We start from the raw sequence: 8,828 nt of genomic DNA, 5'->3' as shown, positions 1-8,828 counted from the left end.
ACAGATACATATTCGGTTAGTTCCGCCTTTAATTTCCTGGTAGTTTCTTGACATTGCTGACGGACCTGCCCAATTTGAGTAATGGGATTTTGTTCGGTTCTTTATGCCTGTTCTTTTATTTCCTGTGTCTTGGTATTTACCCTGTGATCTAGTTCATTAAAGCTTTCTCGTAATTGATTCTGTAATTCCGTTTGATTTTCACTTAACTTATTATGCAGGCCAGACTGTACTGCTGATAATTCTCGTTTGACTTCGGTTTGCCCTTTTGCTTAGAAAGATAGCTGCTGCATAATCACAATTAACGGGTCCACAACATTTTTATCTGGTGTCGTACGAACATTGTCTGAACCAGCGGGGCTTTCTACAGTGCTACCGCTATCCACAACAGTCTCAGAATTGTTCTCTATGGCCTCTACTTCGGCGCAAACAGCTGAAGGCTGTTGCACGTCTTGTTGCTGATGCATGGACATTTTATATGCAGCTCTAGTTGATACCATGAAATAATCACTGAATATTGTTTCAAAATTAACGTCTTAACCAAGTTTAATGTTCAGATTAATTCACAGAGGTAGTCAAGTTAAATGCTCACAAACGAAATAATAATCACACAACATTAAAATTCTACAAGCTAACTGCTCTCTGAAAAACTTTTTCCAAGATACTTCAAATTCTATTTTAACTACAAAATTAAAAATTGGCTTGTTCTGGCCTTTATCTGGAGTGCAATTCTTGTCTAGTAGGTGAAACCTTTCCTGTCGGCAACCTTTACTGTTAGCACAGGGTATCTCTACAGCTTAGTTCCAGCTCGTTCTCGTAGTTTATCATGAAACAGAAAATACATGTATTATAGAACAATCCAGGAGAGTCCTCTCACACTGGCGCCAATATAATTTTAATTAATATTGTGTTTATACAGGTTGCTGGTGAGGAGGGAAATTAGTTATTAGTATTTTATTAATGATCTCATTCATAAGCATCCATATCACAGTCATCATAGTCGCTCAAGAAAGTTATAATTAAGCTTTACTTGTTTAATCAGAATCGGATGATGACTCTCCTTGTTCGCTGTCTCGGTGATTCGAACCGATCTGCAATCCTGTGTAAATAAAATGTCTTGGTTTTCTTGAGTTGCGTAGTCAGTCGGGAAACCTCAGATCAACCCGAAAGTTTGCTTTGTTAGAGTTTAATCATCCGATGAAATAATGGAGCTCTTGGATCTAATAATTGCAGGTTCGTTTCCAATTCATCGGAAGTTCCCTTCTGATTACCAACGAAACGACACCTCCGTGCAAATTTCCAATTAGAGAATAAATATATAATGAAATTCCTTACAGACCTTTGATGTAAATGCTCAGTATATATTCTCTTGATTGACATACAATATGTTTCCAATCTCTTTCTTCCAGTTTTCTCGATAGCAAAATTACAATTATTCAATGCAGCTATTCGGCACGGAGAAGATCCTAGAAGTCCTCTCAACACCCGCCGGAGAGAATATTCCAAAGAGTAATTATGCGCTCATGGAATAGTAATAGTACTGTACTACTTTGCGCATAGATTCTGCGAGTATGTAGATGGTCAAGTAGGAAACGTAATTCACTCATAGAATTGTGCAGGGATAATTAGTAGAATATAAAGAGATATTAAACTGAAACCGTTTAAGCTACACGCGCGCATAACTATATTTTTTTTCTAGTGGGTTCTGGCGATGAGTCAAAGATTGTTCATCGGTATCTTTCCTCTAGATACTTGTTCACCTGAAAGTAGGGTTGGCCCACTCTCCGGGAGCTGCTCCTAGTGTAACAGGTTGCAGAGAGGCACGGAGTTGCGGACTGTCCTAGTGGTGAAGCCTTTCTATTCCGGTGCAGCGGCGTGCTGCTGCATGCCACAGGGGTGAAAGCCGCTGCATAATTAATGAGACAGCGCGGCTAATGGAGGAACGCTCGACACGAGTCCCGCCAACGACACCGCGGACCCCTGCTACCACACGTGGGGCGCTTCACCGGCGATGACGACACATTGTGGCAACCCTAACAACTGCGCATCTTGGTCTATGGTGGAAGAAGGGTACCGGCTCAGTGAAATGCCCCGTAACATAAACAAATCGTGTCTCCTTGCTTATAAAATACACAAGGCTAGTCATTGCTCCTTTGCTCCAACACACAGTCAAGAAAATTTCTAAGACAGCCTCTCGTCATCAGAGTCCACCATGGATTCTAGTTTGGCGCTACAAATCATCCATTATCCCATTACCCGTGAGTGCCGCGGCTTGTGAGACTAATTCCATGCGCTCAGAGCGTCAGACTGGGTGTTAGCTTGATCTTTTTCAGTAGCTAAGTAGACAGTTGAGTCTCATCGCTCTCCGACGATAGAAAAGAGCCTTTACGGAAACAAGCAAAGACAAATAATTTTGTTGTTTCTCAGAACAATCGCTCGTAAAATTTAGGTACTTTTTCATGCTTTCGAATCAATTCTGGAAATATTTTTTTCATTCCAAAGTTGATCCCTCAAAAACATGCCCTTCAAATGACTCAGCAGCTTCCCCAGATGACGAAATTCATTGTGCACGAAATTTTTGCTTGACATAAGTGAACAAAAAGAAGTCGCTTCTTGTTAATTCAGGTGAATACGAACAATGAGGCATTACTTAAACGTTTTTCTTGGCCAGATAACTAATTGTTGGACCTGCTGTGATAGCTGCAGGCAGTATGTAATCGTTTAAATAATTTATCGCAGCTGTGGACCCACGTACAATGATGATCATAACGAAGAACGATGCGAAATTTTCCGTTGTTAGCTGGCCACGATGGCCATGCGGTTCTAGGCACTGTAGTCCGGAACCGCACGACTGCTACGGTCGCAGGTTCGAATCCTGCCTCTGGCATGGATGTGTATGATGTCCTTAGGTTAGTTAGGTTTAAGTAGTTCTAAGTTCTAGGGGACTGATGACCTCAGATGTTAAGTCCCATAGTACTCAGAGCCAATTGAACCTTTTTCTTTTCCTTTGGTTTGAGTGGAGTGAAAAAGAGAATCTCTACAAATTACACTATGGATTTTTGTCCGAATTTTCATAACGAAACGGAGAGAGGGAAACGGACAAATGGGGTATCAAACTGGCCAGCGCAAGGTCTAGATTTGTCAATAAAAGGTTCAGTTGCTTGACAGTTATCAGGGTAATTAATGAAACATTAATTACTGATTTGAAGGAAAATTAAAGTATTTCAAAATCAGCTGCTGCTAGCTATATGAATGAAGTTTTAAAATGTTCATTTCTCCAAGGTCTAACTATTTTGCGCATGAGAAGTTAACGAACAGTAAAATAGTTCGAAATAAAAAAACTACGAAAAAGGTCAAACGTTTTGTGAAATGATTTTTGTCAGTCAGAAATAAAATAACTAAAAGCAATACTTTATACGTCTTTGAATGATACTCGAAATCATATACAGTAAATGAGGTGCCGATTGAGAATTCAGATTTGTGTTTAACTTAGAATCTTAAAATTTCAAAGAGTACTAGGGGATATTTGTCTGGTGGATTATGTAAGCCGTGCAGTCTCATACGCTGTACGTGATTTCCAGCATCGCAAACAGGGGCGCCAATGTTTGTCTGCCTACTTCATTTCGTGTTTTTAGAGAAATCATTTCACAAAATATCCGACCGTTTTTTCTTCTCAGTTTTTTTCCTGATTTCGTCGATGGTTTGTGGCAAATAAATATTTTAAGGCAATCAGTATTCACTGTTCTTTGACCGCATAAAGTAATGGACCCGACATGTTCAGTGTAACCAATAAACCAACCGATTATTTTCTGGAAAATGTTTCGCGAACAAGCCGCATTTGATGGTTTCGATTCCACTTGTAACACCTAGGTAGGTTATTGCATCACAGAGCTTAGCTTGATACATCAAATCGTAACTAATGTAGAAAGGTTAACAACATACGGCGTTTTGACGAAGAAAATATGGAGTTTAACATTCTAGTAACGAATTTCTATGCCAAAAACGGCTTAAAGAATGGGGAAACATCTGTAATGTGCAACCCCAGCGTCCTCTGTTGTGTTTTGCTTCATATGAAAAAAGTTGTTGTAACTTCTTCTTTTCATTCCATGAATGTTTGTAACTAAAGGAAACATATGTTTATGTCTATACAGAACCTTTTTTTCGTATTATTTTTTAACGATGTTTCTCGATTGATATAGTACTTGATATATACACGAAGATAATCCCAAAAGTAAGGTCTCCTATTTTTTTATGAGTACGTAGACCTGTTTATTTCTACAGTGGGTTACATCAGTTTACAGCTTGAACATTTAGCTATTTTTCGACATAATCACCATTTCTATCGATGCATTTTTTTAGACGCTGTGACAGTTTTTGTATGCCCATGTCATACCAGCTCGCCGCCATGCTGTTCAGAAAGTTATGAACCTCTTCTTTCACCTCGTCGTTGGAGCTGAATCGCAAAGACCACAGTTAACGCTGGCAGGTACTGTGAGACTCTGAAAAAACTCAAACGGGCAATTCAGAACCGGAGAAGAGGAATGTTGAGCAAGGGCGTACACATTCTCCATGACAACGCTCGCCCACACATCGCTAGGCAAACCGTTGCTCTCCTGCAACAGTTTCAGTGGAACATAACCACCCACCCACCCTATAGTCCTGACTTGGCGCCCAGTGACTATCACCTGTTCCCTAGGTTAAAAGAACATTTGGCCGGAAAGCGATTCAGCTCCGACGACGAGGTGAGAGAAGAGGTTCATAACTTTCTGAACAGCATGGCAGCGAGCTGGTATGACATGGGCATACAAAAACTGCCACAGTGTCTACAAAAATGCATCGACAGAAATGGTGATTATGTCGAAAAATAGCTAAATGTTCAAGCTGTAAACTGATGTAAACCATTGTAGAAATAAACAGGTCTATGTACTTATAAAAAAATGGACCTTACTTTTGGGATGACCATCGTATTGGTATATATGATCAAAAATATCCGTACACCCCCACGTAATGAGAAATTTACCTCTTGATGTATCGAGGGTCAACCCAAGAGGTGGTGATGAGTATTGTGTTGTTAGTTGAGAAGCCATAACAGCAGGAAGGGTCGTTGAGGGGTGCTCAGTGACTTTGAATATGGATGTCTCTTGAGTAAGAAGTGCAATAAGGACATTTCTGCCCTTATGAACTTGCCCAGTCGACTGTTGGTGATGTGACTGAAGTGGAAACTCGAAAGAACAACCACATATAAACAAAGACCAGGCAGACCCCATTACTGACGGACGGGGACGTCGAGCACTGCAGAGGGTGACTGTGAAAGATCACATGAAACCAACGGAAGGAATCGCTCGCTTTTTGCGAAGTGCTACGAGAAATCCAGCTAGCCCAATGAAAGAGGGACACATTGGTCGAGCATCTGTTGATAAGCCACACGTTTCTTTACTCTATGCTAAGTGACGCTTGTGTGGTGTAAAGAGCAACGTCATTGGACAGTGGATGACTGGATACGATTGCTTCGCAGTAGTGAACCACATGGTGCATTGTGGGAGTCCGACGGAAGGGTTTGCATTAGGCGAAAGCATGGAGAACCTTACCCGCCACCACGCGTAGTTGCGACAGTGAAGTACGGAGAAGGTGATTTCACGGTATGGCGGTGTTACGGTGTGGTCCCTTTATTACGCTTGAGGAAAAGCTAAATGTTGAAGGATATGAACAAATTTTACACCACTGTGTACTGCACACAGTAAAGGAACAATTCGGAGACGATGACTGTATCAACATGACAATGCTGCCTCTCATAAATCAGCATCTGTGAGGCAATCCTTTGCTGACAACGATATTTCTGAAATACACTACTGGCCATTAAAATTGCTACACCAAGAAGAAATACAGATGATAAACGGGTATTCATTGGACAAATATATTATACTAGAACTGACATGTGATTACATTTTCACGCAATTTGGGTGCATAGATGCTGAGAAATCAGTACCCAGAACAACCACCTCTGGCCGTAATAACGGCCTTGATACGCCTGGGCATTGTGTCAAACAGAGCTTGGATGGTGTGTACACGTACTGCTTCAACACGATACCACAGTTCATCAAGAGTAGTGACCGGCGGATTGCGAAGAGCCAGTTGCTCGGCCATCATTGACCAGACGTTTTCAATTGGTGAGAGATCTGGAGAATGTGCTGGCCAGGGCAGCAGTCGAACGTTTTCTGTATCCAGAAAGGCCCGTACAGGACCTACAACTTGCGATCGTGCATTTTCCTGCTGAAATGTAGGGTTTCGCAGGGACAGAATGAAAGATAGAGCCACGGGTCGTAACACATCTGAAATGTAACGTCCACTGTTCAAATAATTTTATACACGGTATGTTACATTTCAAGCTCAAATTTATGAAAAGAAATTACTTAATTTTGGATGTTATAATCGATAAATACTAGTTCTGAATGTACAGTTAAAATAGTTTTTAGAAACATTTGAAATTACGAATTATTTGGAACACTTAAAATTTCTATTATTAAATACGCAATCTAGTACCGTGTATTGTGTTTATTTCTGGATTCATTTATGAAATAATAATCGAAATTGATAGAAATTCATTTGACAAGAAAAATGGTAAAACCTTTGGAATATGGTTATTACCACAAAGTGAGGTTGTAGTAAGCATGCCTCTGATGTAATATGACGTATTTTTGTATTTTGGACGAGCAATGTAATTTCGGCATTTTAAATGTGAAAATTCAAAAGACTGTATGATATACTAAAATGTGACAAAATATATTAACGTAACAACAAAAATTCTGCAACAACAATCCCTTAACTTATTTAGATAAATTCAACCACGAGGACCTAAAACGTGAGAATTGCACCTTTAATAATCAGATCCCTAGACAAGAATAACAGGAGCCAACTCTACACGAAAAGTTTAGTAAACTAGAAAGTTTATTGTAATCTTCGCTCCTCTAAAATTTTTCATAACAGACTTTGCTTATAGTAGGCAATAACTGGAATTAGGAAGGAGGGGGAGATTACAATACAAACCGCAGGAAATTTCGGCAGTGCGATCGATAATAATCCATTTGGTTAACAGGGATAGAAAATATTTTTTTTTGTTATAGTTTTTATTTTACTTATTTTGTGATTTTAGAAATTATTTATTTGATATTTATTGGAAAAATTTATGTTTTTGATGTGAAATTTTATTATTGAATGTTAATAAAGCCAGCACAACTGTTATTTCAGGTGCATTTGATTATCTTCAACCGGTTTCATTCTATACGAGCGTCCTTGGGAGACAAACTGGCGGAGATGTGCCACTGTCACGATTTAAAATGCAACTTCATCTCCTGAGGATTTTCGTATAGAATGAAACAGGTTGTGTCCTAGTAAATGCACCTTAAATAACACCTTCAATTATTTTCGTACACTTAACATTAATGCGTTTCGGAAGCTGAACATGATCAAGATCATTATTTTGTCCTAGCTGACGTGTATTTATTCACTTCTTCTTTGTACTATACACAAGTTAGTGTCAGACTGAAGTGTAGGTCAAGAATTATACTATGTCGAAAGACAGCATCACAACGATGTGACGGGAAGGAAACGGCAGTGGCATGGTGGCGATAGGTAGCGGCGGGAAACTTCGCAGCGGTGTGGCTCCCAGCGGACTGCGAGAATGATGTGTTGTACAAGTCGTCGTCAACCAAATGAAGAGCATCCAGACAACAAGACCAAAGAAAGGCAATGAGACGTAGCCGAGTCGGTTCCAAGATACGGGACGTACGTGTGACGTACCACTCCATACATTTCTTGAGTGCGTCTGTCAGGCCGCTGTGCTCAGGTAGACAATAGCGTTTCTTGGAAATGTCGTGCGATAGTCTGAATCCGTGCGAGAACCGCATGCGAGGAGGGTCGAGTGTTGACATGTCTACGATCTTCGACTTAGGGCCCGAGTGCTATGACACCAAAAAAACTTTTTTCGTATTTTCCCGCACATATTGTTTACGACAAGGATGCATTTTTTGCTACACAAGAACGCTCCACGCTGTATTCTTTGAAGTTCGCCTTTCACGGCCAAGTGTTATTGATAACATGAGTTTCAAGATAGTCTGACCAACGCCGATGTGGCTGGTAGCCATAAGTTTAGAGACACATCCCGTACATGTACTTCTCACTCAACACCTCTTCGGGTTTTAAATATTAATTCTCGAGCTTCTGCCCCTTCTCTCATAAATCAAAGCGTTAAGTGGAGAATGCGTCGATGAATGCTGTAAATCGTGTATGATGGGAAATAGGAGAACGAAATTAGCTTGTGGTCTCCAGTTGGCTTTTTCCCAGATTTTCACTTGGCGCGGCCATTCATCCATTCATTCATTCACTAACATATAGAGTTACGCGAATCCCGCCATAAAGAAGAGCTTTCAGGCATTTGGGACGCGTCAAGTAATACACTGACAGGTGGGAGCAATCACTGCTGGCTACTCCTGTGAACTACACTAACAACGCAGTAAAACAAGTGATAATTTATTCAAACTGACAGTTATGCTGATTAATTCTAGATTATATGTGTGTATTAGGGGAAACACAGCTACATCAAATGAATCATTATAACTTCACACATATCACTATTAGGTGTCGGTGTTGGGTGTCTCATAAATGTAGCGACAAACTCCAAGGGGCTCTACTATGTCTTGAAGAACAAATGAAGATGGGAACCTGTGCCCGGAATCGTCATTCGACGACACTACAGAGCTCCGGAGCCTGCTACATGACCACCAGTTCGGCAACAAATGTGACTTTGTCCGCTGTCGGACCGTAATCGGAACGTC

This window comes from Schistocerca americana, chromosome 4 (assembly GCF_021461395.2).
Source record: "Schistocerca americana isolate TAMUIC-IGC-003095 chromosome 4, iqSchAmer2.1, whole genome shotgun sequence".
In the NCBI taxonomy this organism is placed as follows: Eukaryota; Metazoa; Arthropoda; class Insecta; order Orthoptera; family Acrididae; genus Schistocerca; species Schistocerca americana.
This window is presented reverse-complemented; position numbering follows the sequence as displayed.